Here is a 15,496-nt window from a genome sequence, read left to right as displayed (position 1 = left end):
GGTTTCGAGAGGATGCGTTTCTGGATGAGGTATCGACTACATTGCTTCCCCCTACTTATACCTCCCGAGGAGATCACGAATGTAAAATTAGAGAGATTCGAGCTCGCACGGAGGCTTTCTGGCAGTTGTTCTTCCTGCGAACCATACGCGACTGGAACAGAAAAGGGAGGTAATGACAGTGGCACGTAAAGTGCCCTCCGCCACACACCGTTGGGTGGCTTGCGGAGTATAAATGTAGATGTAGATGTAGAATGCGCTATGGCAGCAGACGACCGATGGGAGTGCCTTTGCTAACAGCACATGATCTGTAGCGCCTCTCATGTGCTCGTGACCACATCGGTTGGTCACTAGACGACTGCAGAACCGTGGCCTGATCAGATGAGTCCCGATTTCCGTTGGTAAGAGATAATGGTAGGGTCCGAGTGTGGCGCAAACGACACGAAGCCAGGGACCCAAGTTGTCAACGAAGCACTGTGCAAGTTGGTTGTGGCTCCATAATGTTGTGGGCTGGAAATGGTTATGTTCTGCTACTTAGAGACCATCTGCAACCATTCATAGAGTTCATGTCCCAAACAACGATGGAATTTTTGTGGATGACAATGTGTCATGTCACTGGGCCACGTAATATTCGGGACGATCTGAGTGAATGGTTTGGCCACGCAGGTCGTCCAACATGAATCCCTTCGAACATTATGGAACATTATCGAGAGGTCAGTTGGTGCACAAAATTCTGCGTCGGCAACACTTTCGCTATTATGGACGGCTGTAGAGGCAGCACGGCTCTATATTTTTGCAGGGAAGTTCCAACAACTCGAGTGCGTGCACGCTGAGTTGCTGCACGACGCCGGGCGAAACGAGGCGCGACACGATATTAGGAGGTATCCCATGACGGCTGTCACCTCAGTGTAGTTCATTATTACATAAATATTTTTTGTCGCCCTATCTGACGCTTTTCAACACACTTCGGGAGAAACTGTTCCACACTGTTCAACAGAATAAATATTCCTTGAGGTGCGTCATTCTGCGTCTATTTGGTCGCGTTAAAATTATCCTAGGCGCCTTACTTCGAAAAATTACCCACCACCCACTTTCGCAGACGTCGTCATAAACAGAAAAAGCCGGCGCGGATGGAAGCGAGTACACTTTGTCCACGGCTGTATAGCGCTACTTCTTCAAAATGGACTGGCGCAAACCGTAAACCGACATCTGTGCATGACCTAAGAAATTTCGAACGCACTGTACTTCATGGAAGAGCCACAATGAAGGGGCCAAAGAGCCTCGCGTGGCTCGCGAGCCGCCGTTTGCCGACCACTGGGAATACCAATAGAGAAGGCTCAAGATCAGGGAGAGGTGGAAAGAGGTAGTGGACAGGGAGGAGGAGGGGGGGGGGGGGCAGAAAATGGACATCGAGAAGGGAAAGGAGGAGGTGAGCAGGAGGAGGAAATGGAGAGAGAGAAGAGGGAGCTGGGGTTGGGCAGAGACAGGGCGATGAGGTGATGGACAAGAAGAGGGGGGGGGAGGAGAAGGAGAAGGAGACAGACTAAAAGAGGGGAGGACGAAATGGACAGAGAGAGGGCGAAGAAGGAGATAACCATAAGTATTTAGCAATTGCAAAGCATTGTCATCATCGCTAGTGGGTTCATATAATAGCAAATTGTAAGTAGAACCAAACAGTAATTTCACCCAGGACTGGGTCGAAAACATTTTTCTACACAAGCGATTTATCTTTTAGCGTAACCCCCCCCCCCTCCCTCCCTTTCCCCCGTCTTCCCACAAACACTTTCACCTGTGTCACTTTTCACTACTAATCCTGATATGCATTGTATACAAATCTTGCAATTGAATGCCCATGGCACCCCTCTGAGTCTGACCACCAAGTGGCCACGATTTATGACTCATCCTCTATAAAGATCTTACATTTATTGCGCCTCCTGCACCCCTCTTAGCTTGTCGTCCCAAGCGGCGCTTGTGTCACTCTGACAACAGGAGCAACAGGGTTACAACGCCCAAAGTACCGTTATCCAAGATGGCGGCGATGACGTCATCCAAGATGGCGACCATGATGGCAGCTGATGACACCAGTAGTATTTTCCAAGATGGCGGACTTTGGTGTGAAGTTTGAATTTTGGCGGGAAAGTGCCACGCCCCCTATCCCAGAAAAATGATGGGAAGATCAAATTCCAAGAGGATAATGCGTCACACAACCAGTTATCTCTACTAACCAAAGAAAATCATGGGAAGATAGCTCACTTGGGCTACCTCCACTAACCTAAGTCAACCGACCGCCACCTCTTCCTACAAACTTCCACCAAGTTTGAATTCTGCCAGTAAGAAAGCTCACTTGGGGCTTCGCTACTAAGCGAAGATAATCGCGAGAAGATAGCTCACTTGGTCTACCTCCAAGAACCTAAGTCACCTGACCGCCACTTCCTCCTAGAAACTGGCGCCAAGGTTGAATTTTGGCGCTAAACAAAGGTCACTTGGGGCTTCGCTGCTAAGCTAAGAAAATGGCGCGAAAGAAATGACACTTGTACTAATCTTGATCCCCACCTCATCCTAAGTACTCGCCAGCGAGAAGGACTTGTCTTTATTATTAAACCAATTTCATGCAGATGTGCTCGCTACTGGGTCCAAAGCCCAGCTGACTTCATACACATCGCCACCACCAGAGGGCGCTCTCATAGCTGACGAAATCCAAGATGGCGGCATCCAGTGTGTTCAACACCAGATGCAGACTCCAACTGACTTAGTACATTTCGTCACAGCCAGAGGGCACTACCGTGACGTCTGATGATGGCGCAAGTACTGTAATCCAAGATGGTTGCATACATTTTGTTCGCCATGTGGCCTAGTACATATTGCCAGCACCGGAGGGCACTACCGTAATGTCAGCTGATGATGCAAGTACCGTTATTCAAGATAGCTGCACACATTTTGTTCGCCATGTGCTCTAGGACACAGCCACTACACGATCCCATTATGTAATCCAAGATCGTCGCTCGGAGTACGTCAAACACACGTCAGCCCTGTAGTCAAGCGCTGAAAGAGAGAGATGCTGTAATACTTCCTCTCTCACGAATCTATAATGGCGTTTGCTGCACGTGAAGAGACCGCGAGCGCCAGAGCAAGTCATCTGGAAGTATGCTAGCGAATGTAAATGAACACATGTGACACCCACATCGTGCATCTAACTTATCATTTACCTAAGTACTTAATTCCAATTCAATTTTAATTGTAGTACATATATTAATCTACGATTTCCATATTCAAATATCAAATGAGAATTTTCCCACTTTCCCTCTAGGAGCAGAGTGTTCATTCATGACGTAGCACCCTCCACCCCTAGAATGCTGCACTCCCATTGGCTACTGCATTAGTCACGTGATTCTACGCCGTAGAACCCCAGATGGTGGTCTGTAGAGGGTAAATGGCGCTAAAATGACTCAAGCTGCGCTGGGCTGCTGGGGAGAGTAAGGAAGGAGTGCATTCTATTTATTTTTGAACATTTTATTTAGGGATGGAGTACATTTATCACACTGATACAAAAGACACGCTCTCACATGCTTGGGGACATCTCACAGAGCCCACAGACCTGCAAACTACTTGTAAATAACGCTCTCCAGACACGCAAACAACTTCTAAGTTAGCCAAATAATTTCAGTACACACTTGCAGACTACTCCTAAATAATGCAGCACAGTGATGTGTAAACATGCTCAGTACTAGTAAACTGTCAAAGTAGCACATGGCACAGCCTACAGGCCCACTCGCAAAATAATGCAATCAACTCGCGCAAGCACCGCCCCCCCCCCCCCCCGCCCACACACACACACACACACACACCCTGTCCACCAGACCGCAAAGTGATGCAGCTGTCAGTTGTCAAACCACTGAAAGGCCGCCAATCAGGTCCCACAAGCATGAGGAGGCCACATCCCTCTCATGCTTAATTTCTGAGAAATTCCTATCCAAACAGGTGTTCATCTAGACACAGGTCCTGGCGCGACCATCCAGGAACCAACGCCGCCGAAAGCAGGTGAAAGTTGCATCTTGGAGCCACTAATGACGCGATCGGATGGGAGCGAAGACTTGTTTACAGACTGCAGACGTTCCAAACTTCGCCCCGCGCGTGGGTTTGTCGCTACCCTCACTCTAACTGCGGTACGGCGAAGACGCTGTAGAAATCCATTCCTGAATAGCACAAGCTGCTTTCTCTTTAGCGATTCTAACAGACCATGCCTGACGTGTGGTTGGCGCTTACCATTGCAAGCACATATAGCAACGTTCTGAGTGTTATACTGAAGCAGCATTGCTATCTAAAACAATCTCTAGTAAATTGCATAGTCCCTCAGAAATACTTAATGTGCGCTTTTGTAGGAGTTGTGTTGTCTCAGCTTGTATGCACGGGAAGTTCTTGCCCTAACAGAACCTCTTTACGAAAATAACGCACAATAAGGCTCGTTTCACACTGGGACACTTGTGACGGTCACCGGTGACGGTCACTGATAGAGATACATTCGTCTGAATTGGAGCATTCACACCGGGACACTGCACTGACAAGGAAACCTCCCCATCGCACCCCCCTCAGATTTAGTTATAAGTTGGCACAGTGGATAGGCCTTGAAAAACTGAACACAGATCAATCGAGAAAACAGGAAGAAGTTGTGTGGAACTATGAAAAAAATAAGCAAAATATACAAACTGAATAGTCCATGCGAACATATGCAACATCATTGACAACAAGCGTTAAGGAGCGCCGTGGTCCCGTGGTTAGCGAGAGCAGCTACGGAACGAGAGGTCCTAGGATCAAGTCTTCCCTCCGGAGAAAAGTTTGATTTTTTATCTTCAGTTTATGTGACAAACTCTTATATTTTCATATCTTTTTTGGGAGTGATTATTTTTGGGAGTGATTATCACATCCTCAAGAAAACCTAAATCGGGCAAGGTAGAAGAATCTTTTTACCCATTCGCTAAGTGTACAAGTTAGGTGGGTCGACAACATATTCCTGTCATGTGCCGCACATGCCGTCACCAGTGTCATGTAGAATATATCAGACGTGTTTTCCTGTGGAGGAATCGGTTGACATATGACCTTGCGATCAAAAATTTTCGGTTCGCATTGGAGAGGCACGTCCTTTCGTCTACTAATCGCACGGTTTTGCGGTGCGGTCGCAAAACACAGACACTAAACTTATTACAGTGAACAGTCAATGAACGAACGGACAAATCATAACTTTGCGAAAATAAAGAAAGTAAAATTTTCAGTCAAGGGAAGACTAGAACCACGGACTTCTCGTTCCTCAGCTACTCACGCTAACCCCGGGACCAGGGCGCTCCTAAGCTCATATGCTCCTTGTTGTTGCTTATCTTGCGCATGGACTACTCAGTTTGTATATTTTGCTTATTTTTTTCATTGTTCCACACAATTTCTTCCTGTTTTCTCGATTGATCTGTGTTCAGTTTTTCAAGGCCTATCCACTGTGCCAACTTATAACTAAATCTGAGGGGGGTGCGATGGGGAGGTTCCCTTGTGAGCCACCGAGTCACGGTGAGCCAGCAGTGACTCACCCTCGCCACATGTGACGGACACCGACACTGTGTTCGCTGCTGTCTCGCTGGACATGCATTAGCTTGTATTGGAGTGTTCACACTGGGACACCGATCACAGACACAGCAGTGCAGAGTTGCCAACAGACAGGCAGCCGTTGCTGAGCCCAGTGGTTATCCACACAGTGCAGCCGTGGGTTTAGAGTTCATCAACACAGAAGATTTTATAAGTGAAGTGGAAAGTCGTCCCGTTATTTGGGATATGAAAAGCAATGACTACAGTAACAAAGTCATGAAAATGAAAGCGTGGCAAGAAATTATTACGAAGTTTGTGCATGATTTCGATGATAAGAGCATAGATGAAAGAAACAAAATTGGTAAGTTCTATATTCTTCTTTCACTTTAATACCGTATTTTTCGGACCACAAGAATAGCGAAACATATTTTCTACCCCTGTACGAGGCTAGGAGGTTAATAACCTACAAGGAGAATGCTATCCCTCACCCCTTTTCTTTTGCATTACCAATAGCAAGTGTACTGTTATGCAGTCTCAATGCGAGAAGAATGGACAAAATGGATGAGCGCAGAAACCATGTACTCACACCTACAGGGCGAATGAAAGTAAAATAAAATAAATAGTTTTATTTCAACATTTTCATAACAAAATTAAGGGTACGTCTTTTCGTAGTCTAATAAGGCGTTCCGCCTTATGGTCCGAAAAATACAGTTAAAATATTATTCAAAACAACAATAATTTACTCATATGTTGTTACTATAATAATGAATTTTATTTATTTACCATAATACACTCCTGGAAATTGAAATAAGAACACCGCGAATTCATTGTCCCAGGAAGGGGAAACTTTATTGACACATTCCTGGGGTCAGATACATCACATGATCACACTGACAGAACCACAGGCACATAGGCACAGGCAACAGAGCATGCACAATGTCGGCACTAGTACAGTGTATATCCACCTTTCACAGCAATGCAGGCTGCTATTCTCCCATGGAGACGATCGTAGAGTTGCTGGTTATAGTCCTGTGGAATGGCTTGCCATGCCATTTCCACCTGGCGCCTCAGTTGGACCAGCGTTCGTGCTGGACGTGCAGACCGCGTGAGACGACGCTTCATCCAGTCCCAAACATGCTCAATGGGGGACAGATCCGGAGATCTTGCTGGCCAGGGTAGTTGACGTACACCTTCTACAGCACGTTGGGTGGCATGGGATACATGCGGACGTGCATTGTCCTGTTGGAACAGCAAGTTCCCTTGACGGTCTAGGAATGGTAGAACGATGGGTTCGATGACGGTTTGGATGTACCGTGCACTATTCAGTGTCCCCTCGACGATCACCAGTAGTGTACGGCCAGTGTAGGAGATCGCTCCCCACACCATGATGCCGGGTGTTGGCCCTGTGTGCCTTGGTCGTATGCAGTCCTGATTGTGGCGCTCACCTGCACGGCGCCAAACACGCATACGACCATCATTGGCACCAAGGCAGAAGCGACTCTCATCGCTGAAGACGACACGTCTCCATTCGTCCCTCCATTCACGCCTGGAGGCGGGCTGCACGATGTTGGGGCGTGAGCGGAAGACGGCCTAACGGTGTGCGGGACCGTAGCCCAGCATCATGGAGACGGTTGCGAATGGTCCTCGCCGATACCCCAGGAGCAACAGTGTCCCTAATTTGCTGGGAAGTGGCGGTGCGGTCCCCTACGGCACTGCGTAAGATCCTACGGTCTTGGCGTGCATCCGTGCGTTGCTGCGGACCAGTCCCAGGTCGACGGGCACGTGCACCTTCCGCCGACCACTGGCGACAACATCGATGTACTGTGGAGACCTGACGCCCCACGTGTTGAGCAATTCGGCGGTACGTCCACCCGGCCACCCGCATGCCCACTATACGCCCTCGCTCAAAGTCCGTCAACTGCACATACGGTTCACGTCCAGGCTGTCGCGGCATGCTACCAGTGTTAAAGTCCGCCCCAGTAGCTGAGTGGTCAGCGTGACGGATTGCCGTCCTCTGGGCCCGGGTTCGATTCCCGGCTGGGTCGGAGATTTTCTCCGCTCAGGGACTGGGTGTTGTGTTGTGTTCATCATCATTTCATCCCCATCCGGCGTGCAGGTCGCCCAATGTGGCGCCGAATGTAATAAGACCTGCGATATGGCGGCCGGACCTGCCCCGCGAGGAGCCTCCCGGCCAATGACGCCAAACGCTCATCATCATCATCACCAGTGTTAAAGACTGCGATGGAGCTCCGTATGCCACGGGAAACTGGCTGACACTGACGGCGGCGGTGCACAAATGCTGCGCAGCTAGCGCCATTCAACGGCCAACACCGCGGTTCCTGGTGTGTCCGCTGTGCCGTGCGTGTGATCATTGCTTGTACAGCCCTCTCGCAGTGTCCAGAGCAAGTATGGTGGGTCTGACACACCGGTGTCAATGTGTTCTTTTTTCCATTTCCAGGAGTGTACTATTGACTTACAAGTTTTTGACACCCGAATGAGAACAGTGCTCGTGCTTGGGTTATGTTCAATTAGGTGCACACAACTGTAATACAAAAAAGTGCATTGTAATTATAATTTTAGTTGCAAGTTTTAATCAGTCCAGTGAACGCAACAGTATGATTTGTTACAGTTAACATGGTAATAATTAAACACTGCACATTTCATATACAATTCCAAGGAACATTTAGGCCTAACGACATTAATGTTCACATAACATTTCTAGCACTTAGATTTTTTGCAGCTGCCATGGCACTTCGCCTTCAGGGCTGATGAAGTAGTTTGCGAAATCTTCTCTGATACCGTTCGCAATATTTCCTCCACGGACCAAGCAAGGTGACATGTCCTGCAATCCCTGAGTAGTTAACGTATCCTCAAACTGTATTCCATCACGATCACGCACAAAATTATGGAGGAGGCAACATGTCTTCACAATAGACTCTGCCAAATCTAATTTAACATCCAGTGGTCGATAGAAAATGTGCCACTTGTTTGCAAGAATTCCAAAAGTACACTCGATGTACCTTCTAGCTCTGCACAGTCTATAGTTGAACACACGTTTTTTAATGTCTAAATACTTTCCACCATAAGGGCGCAAAATGAATTTTGACAATCCGAAACCTTCATCTCCTACTAACATGAATGGCATAGGTCTTTCAAAGGATAATGACAGTTGTTTTGGTGCAGGTAAATCTAGCGTACCATCTTGTAGTTTATTATTTAACACTGTATTACGAAACACAGTTGAGTCGGACGATTTCGCATATGCTCCAACGTCTATAAATAAGAATTTGTACGTCGAATCACAAACAGCTAACAACAGAATGGAAAAATAGTTCTTATAATTACAGTAGAGTGAACCACTGGATTTTACAATTCTGATGTGCTTCCCGACCACTGCACCCACACAATGAGGAAAGTTGGCCCTCTTATGGAATCCTTCAGCTGAGGCAAGCCATAGATCTTTCGAGAGGTCGGGAAAACATTGTGACTTCATTTTACGCCATATGGCAGAGCAAACGTTTCGTATAATATACGAGATAATTGATACTCCAATTCTGTACTGAAAATGTAAGTCCATCATGGATGATCCGGCCCCCAAGTACCTGTAAAAAAAGGATAAAGCATATGGAGCAAAACTACAAAATTATGCAGGTTACACACAAGCATACACACGCACGCACACGTAGACATTATAGATAACCAGCTGAAACACCCCGCAACTATAATTTTAATAAATGTTAATAATTGTACTATGCCTATAACTTTCGCGCAAGTGACAAAGTTTCATCGCAATCGGATGAACGGTACGGCTGCGCATAAAATACGAACAAAACCAAACAAACATTCATTTTTATATATTAGATATTACAATACTATGGTGGTTTTTGTTTGTTGCAGGGACAATCCTTCAAAGGAAATGGAAGACCTTAAGGGCCAGTTATACCAGAGAGTCATTGAGGCAAAAAACAGAAAAGAGTGGTTCTGCAGCAACTGGTAGGAAGAAGCATGTCTACTTCGATCAGCTGCGATTCCTAACAACTGACTGTAAGAACACTACTTCTAGTATTGACAATGATGATGATGAAGACAGAAATGAGTTTGATGAAGGAGGAAATTTAGAGCAGGAGGCACGTGAAAAAACTGCTGAGCGACGGTAAAAAAGGCCACGTGAAAAGAAGAGTCTTGAAGAAGAAGATATCCTATATAACATTTTGAAGGAAAAGTACGCCAGAAAAGACAATTCATCACAGCAAGCCGACGAAGATAGCTTGTTTATGCAGTCTTTAGTACCTGAATTAAAAAAATTACCCAGTCATGCAAGATTGAAAGTGAAATCAGATTTGATGAATGTCATTATTAATGCCCAACAATATTACAGCGCTTCTGTTTCCTCTTCGTCCCAAATAGGATTTGCGCCGGTACCAAATTACGCTACGGGGGATCCGCATCACGACCGTGCATATCATGGAACAGTTCAAGGCTACACTGGAGGACAGTCGAGGTTGTCCGATCAGTTACCAGCTGTGTGCTCGCCAGCGGCCTCCGAGTACAGTGACGAGTCCTTAATATACTTTTCAACAGCACAGGCAGAGAAACAATGAACTTAAAACTATCAGTGAAAGTTTTACAATATTTTGTAATGTATATTAATACCAGTTAAAATCTGTAAAATGTGCTTTCAATAAAATAAAATAATACTACAGTACCTACCTTAATGTAAGAGCAAGTTTTTCCTCTGGTGGGATAGCCTTCCTTAGTATAGTGTCTTTTCCTGTGATTGCTTCTTACACATTTTGTAGTAGTTCATCAAATGAAGTTTTTGACATTCGAAAATACTGAAAAAACTTCTTCTCAGATTGTCTCAGATCATCATAAAGGGTGCAGTCTTCCTCGCGGACCTAACGTGGTACCTACTCCATCACATGCTACCCTTCCTGCTCTCAACATATACAAATGTTCTCACCACTAACATAGATGCTCCTATATTCCAGCACAAAGGATGTGAATGAATAGAGCATTATGATTGGCTATTATCGAACTTACTCGCCGAATTACTGACACCGCCGATATCGAACCACTGTCCACCTTTTTTCTTTCTGCAGACGAGACTTTCAGTGCTTATTTTACACAGATCGCCATATTGCACTGACAATTAAATCATACAAACTACCATACATATCGTAAAATACGGAAAGACTCTTACAATAGGACACACAGTCATCCTCCCTACTCTTGCCATAACATGAACCATAGTAACTTTACAATGCAACGTAAACACATTTTACACAACATAAGCCACAAAAACTTTACGATACAATATATATATATATATTTTACACAAACAGTGCAGTTATCTTTTATATCTGTACAGAACCCAAAAAATTTATCGTAAGCCTACACTTACACAGGGTATATAACACGGTACTCCCCAGTCCCATTAAAGCATTGTCCACCTTTCCTTTCTTACTACAGACGTGACATTCAGTTGCAATAAACTATTTTACACTGATCACCATACTGCACTGACAACTAAACCTTGCAAAGTGCCATACATGTCGTCAAATACTTAAAGACACCTACTCATTTGCACTGTCGTCCCACTTATGCCAGGAGCTTGAATATTAGTGCGTGAAACCGATATCCAACTCAGCAATTTATCAATGCTTACCATGTCGATGTAGTAAACATACAAGTCGTATCATATGCCATACAAAATCACCCCTTTTACATCAGAAAGCCCTCAGTGAATCAAAGTCACTCTCAGAACTGTTGTGCAAAGACAGGCTCGTTTCCTCCTCAGTACAAACGCACTACTGTTTTTGGTCCAGACCTGCCTGCTTGCTTGCATTTCTACACCCATCTCCAGACTCTGGGATTACGTAAACACAAGTATTTCCGTATCGTCTGCCATAACATTACATCATTTTCCCTGTACTTCTCAATATTAAGCACACAGCAGTTGCCACATGATCGCTCATGCAGCTTAGTTCCAAAGATATAGACCTGAAATTACTTCTTTGCAAACCCAAAACTTTAGCTACGTGGAGCGTGCTCTAGATAACTGAGTAAGTAGAAACAAACAGATCTAAAATGATATTTACACTCGCAAATACCAATCTCGCCGATGTAACAGATTCCAAATCATGCCTCGAATTTACAAGCCAACTAAGGTCTTTCCCATGTCTAGAGAACAGGCAAATGTATCTTCCACATGACAGATGCACACACCACAATCGATCTCCTCTCAACTAAATAAGGACCCAAATGTGCAGAAGCAGTCAACCGAACAATTTACATGGGAGGGAATAACAGTCAGGGCCAATGCACCATCTTCTCAAATTTCCACTTGATCATGAAAGCCAGCCAATAAATACCTAGCATTAGTTCTCTATTCGATCGTCTAGAGACGTCAAAGTTAACTCATATACATTCCTACACTTCAACAGGCCTCTGCATTCGGACGGCTGCTGCCGTTAACAGGGAACATGAATCATTCCCACCACAGCTCATGCGTACACGGAATTATTCCAGAGAACTGGTAACATACACTACTGGCCATTAAAATTGCTACACCAAGAAGAAATGCAGATGATAAATGGGTATTCATTGGACAAATATATCATACTAGAACTGACATGTGATTACATTTTCGTGCAATTTGGGTGCATAGATCCTGAGAAATCAGTACCCAGAACAACCACCTCTGGCCTTAATAACGGCCTTGATATGCCTGGGCATTGAGACAAACAGAGCTTGGATGGTGTGTACAGGTACAGCTGCCCATGCAGCTTCAACACGATACCACAGTTCATCAAGAGTAGTGACTGGCGTATTGTGATGACCAGTTGCTCGGCCACCATTGATCAGACGTTTTCAATTGGTGAGAGATCTGGAGAATGTGCTGGCCAGAGCAGCAGTCGAACATTTTCTGTATTCAGAAAGGCCCGCACAGGACCTGCAACATGCGGTCGTGCATTATCCTACTGAAATGTAGGGTTTCGCAGGGATCGAATGAAGGGTAGAACCACGGGTCGTAACACATCTGAAATGTAGAGTCCACTGTTCAGAGTGCCGTCAACGTACATAAGAGGTGAAAGAGATGTGTAACCAATGGCACCCCATACCATCACACCGGGTGATACGCCAGTATTGTGATGTGGATACACGCTTCCAATGTGCATTCAATGCGATATCACCAAACACGGATGCGACCATCATGATGCTGTAAAGAGAACCTGGATTCATCCAAAAAAATGGCGTTTTGCCATTCGTGCACCCAGGTTCATCATTGAGTAAACCATCACAGGCGCTCCTGTCTGTAATGCAGCGTCAAGGGTAACCGCAGCCATGCGGATAAGATGCCTGTCATCTCAACTGCTAATGATACGAGACCATTGAGATCCAGCACGGCGTTCCGTATTACCCTCCTGAACCCACCAATTCCATATTCTGCTAACAGTCATTGGATCTTGACCAACGTGAGCAGCAATGTCGCGATACGATAAACTGCAATCAAGATAGGCTATAATCCGACCCTTATTAAAGTCGGAAACATGATGGTACGCATTTCTCCTCCTTACACGAGGCATCACAACAACGTTTCACCAGGCAACGCCGGTCAACTGCAGTTTGTGTATCAGAAATAGGTTGGAAACTTTCCTCATGTCAGCACGTTGTAGGTGTTGCCAGCCTTGTGTGAATGCTCTGAAAAGCTAATCATTTGCATATAACAGCATCTTCTTCCTGTCGGTTAAATTTCGCGTCTGTGGCACGTCATCTTCGTGGCGTAGCAATTTTAATGGCCAATAGTGTATATGTTTTAACATTATACTTACAAATAAATGTTACGATCGCGGTCTCAATTAAATGGCATTCGACATGTGAAAATTAAAGTCATTCCATCAAAAACTCTGTAAACAGCACTTCTGTCGGGCAAATGTGTACACGGGGATTGCAACACCTCACAAGCTCCTATTGCTAACTTAGTTATGACGGTGAAGTATGAATTTTACACCCAAGGTGAGATGGCGGAATGGACTAGAGATCTGAGAAGCTAGTGTACATTTTTCTTCTTACAACCTCAATCGGCACATCATCTACTACTACTGTTTCTGTTTCTTTCAATCAGCCATCGCCTATAACTCAGAGGATAAATGGTAGAACCTCTCATATGGTATCGAGACAGAATGTGGTAGAAATACTATAGAATTAAATAGTTGGGGTGGTGTGAGGGTGTCGCAAATACCGCTTACATACCACGTTCCTTAGCCGAATCACTTTCAAAATGGGGTAATTTTATCACAAGGTTGCATCGTGAGCTGGTAATACACATTCCTACGATCACCATCATGGTATTTGTCCGGAAAAAACCACCTCATTCAGAGGTAATGTCGTACCTCGATTCGTAAAGTGGGTATAGCTTTTAACATGGATACTTGTGTGCACTTGTAGAACCAAGATCGTTTGTGACAGTGACTTACGGTAGTTACTGCGATCGGGTTTTTCTTTAAAATCTCGCCGATTACGTCTCTCTTTCTAGGACAGGATGGTAGGACTCGCAAGAAAAAACCTAAGAGACATGCGCAGATCGAAGACTTTCGGTCAGTATTAATTTGGATCGCAGGCAATCATCTATTGATGAAGTATTATACTTAGTAGTAGTAGGGAATGGGTGATATGTTCGTGTTTGAGCATAAGGTTTATAAGGTATGCGTTTGTGTAAAGGAAATGACTATGTCCAGTCGTAAGGAGGATACAGATAATTGCTATTTCCAGAGCCACTGCCGACAGCAGGGTTATTTCCGACACTTCGCTCATTGTCTAGCGCCATTCAATTGAGATCGCGATTGTAACATTCAATTTTAAGTATGATGATAAAAATATATGTGACCAGTTTTCTGGAATAATTCCGTGTATGGATGAGCTGTGGTGGGAATGATTCACGTTCCCCATTAACGGCAGCAGTTGTCCGACTGCAGAGGCCTGTTGAAGGTAGGAATGTATATGAGTTAAGTTCGACGTCTGTAGACGATCGAATAGAGAACTAATACTAGATATGTATTGGGTGTCTTTCCTGATCAAGTGGAAGTTTGAGAAGATGGCGCATTTGCCATGACTGTTATTCCCTCCCATGTAAATTGTTCGGTTGACTGCTTCTGCACATTTGGGTCCTTATTTAGTTGAGAGGAGATCGATTGTGGTGTGTGCATCTGGAATGTGGAAGACATGTTTGCCTGTTCTCTAGACATGGGCATGTAAATTATAGGCATGTTTTTGAATCTGTTACATCAGCAAGATCGGTATTCGCAGGTAGAAATATCATTTTAGATCTGTTTGTTTCTACTTACTCAGTTATCTAGAGCACGCTCCACGTAGCTAAAGTTTCGGCTTTGTAGGGAAATAATTTCAGGTCTATATCTTAAGAATTATCCTGTGTGAGCGATCGGGCCGCTACTGCTGTGTGCTTGATATTGAGAAGTACAGGGAAAATGATATAATATTATGGCAGATGATGCGGAAATACTTGTGTTCATGTAATCTCGGAGTCTGGAGATGGGTGTAGAAATGCAAACAAGCAGGCAGGTCCGGACCAAAAACAGTAGTGCGTTTGTACCGAGGGGGAAATGAGCCTGTCTTTGCACATCAGTTCTGAGAGTGACTTCGATTCACTGAGAGCTTTCTGATGTAAAAGGGGTGATTTTGTATGGCATATGATACGAATTGTATGTTTACTACATCGACAGGGTGCACAATGATATATTGCTGAGCTGGATATCAGTTTAACGCACTAATATTCAAGCTCCTGGCATAAGTGGGAGGACATTGTAAATGAGTAGTTGTCTTTACATATTTCACGATATGTATGGCACTTCACAAGGTTTAGTTGTCGGTGCAATACGGCGATCAGTGTAAAATAGTTTATTGCAGCTGAATG

This window comes from Schistocerca americana, chromosome 2, assembly GCF_021461395.2.
Source record: "Schistocerca americana isolate TAMUIC-IGC-003095 chromosome 2, iqSchAmer2.1, whole genome shotgun sequence".
In the NCBI taxonomy this organism is placed as follows: domain Eukaryota; kingdom Metazoa; phylum Arthropoda; class Insecta; order Orthoptera; family Acrididae; genus Schistocerca; species Schistocerca americana.
This window is presented reverse-complemented; position numbering follows the sequence as displayed.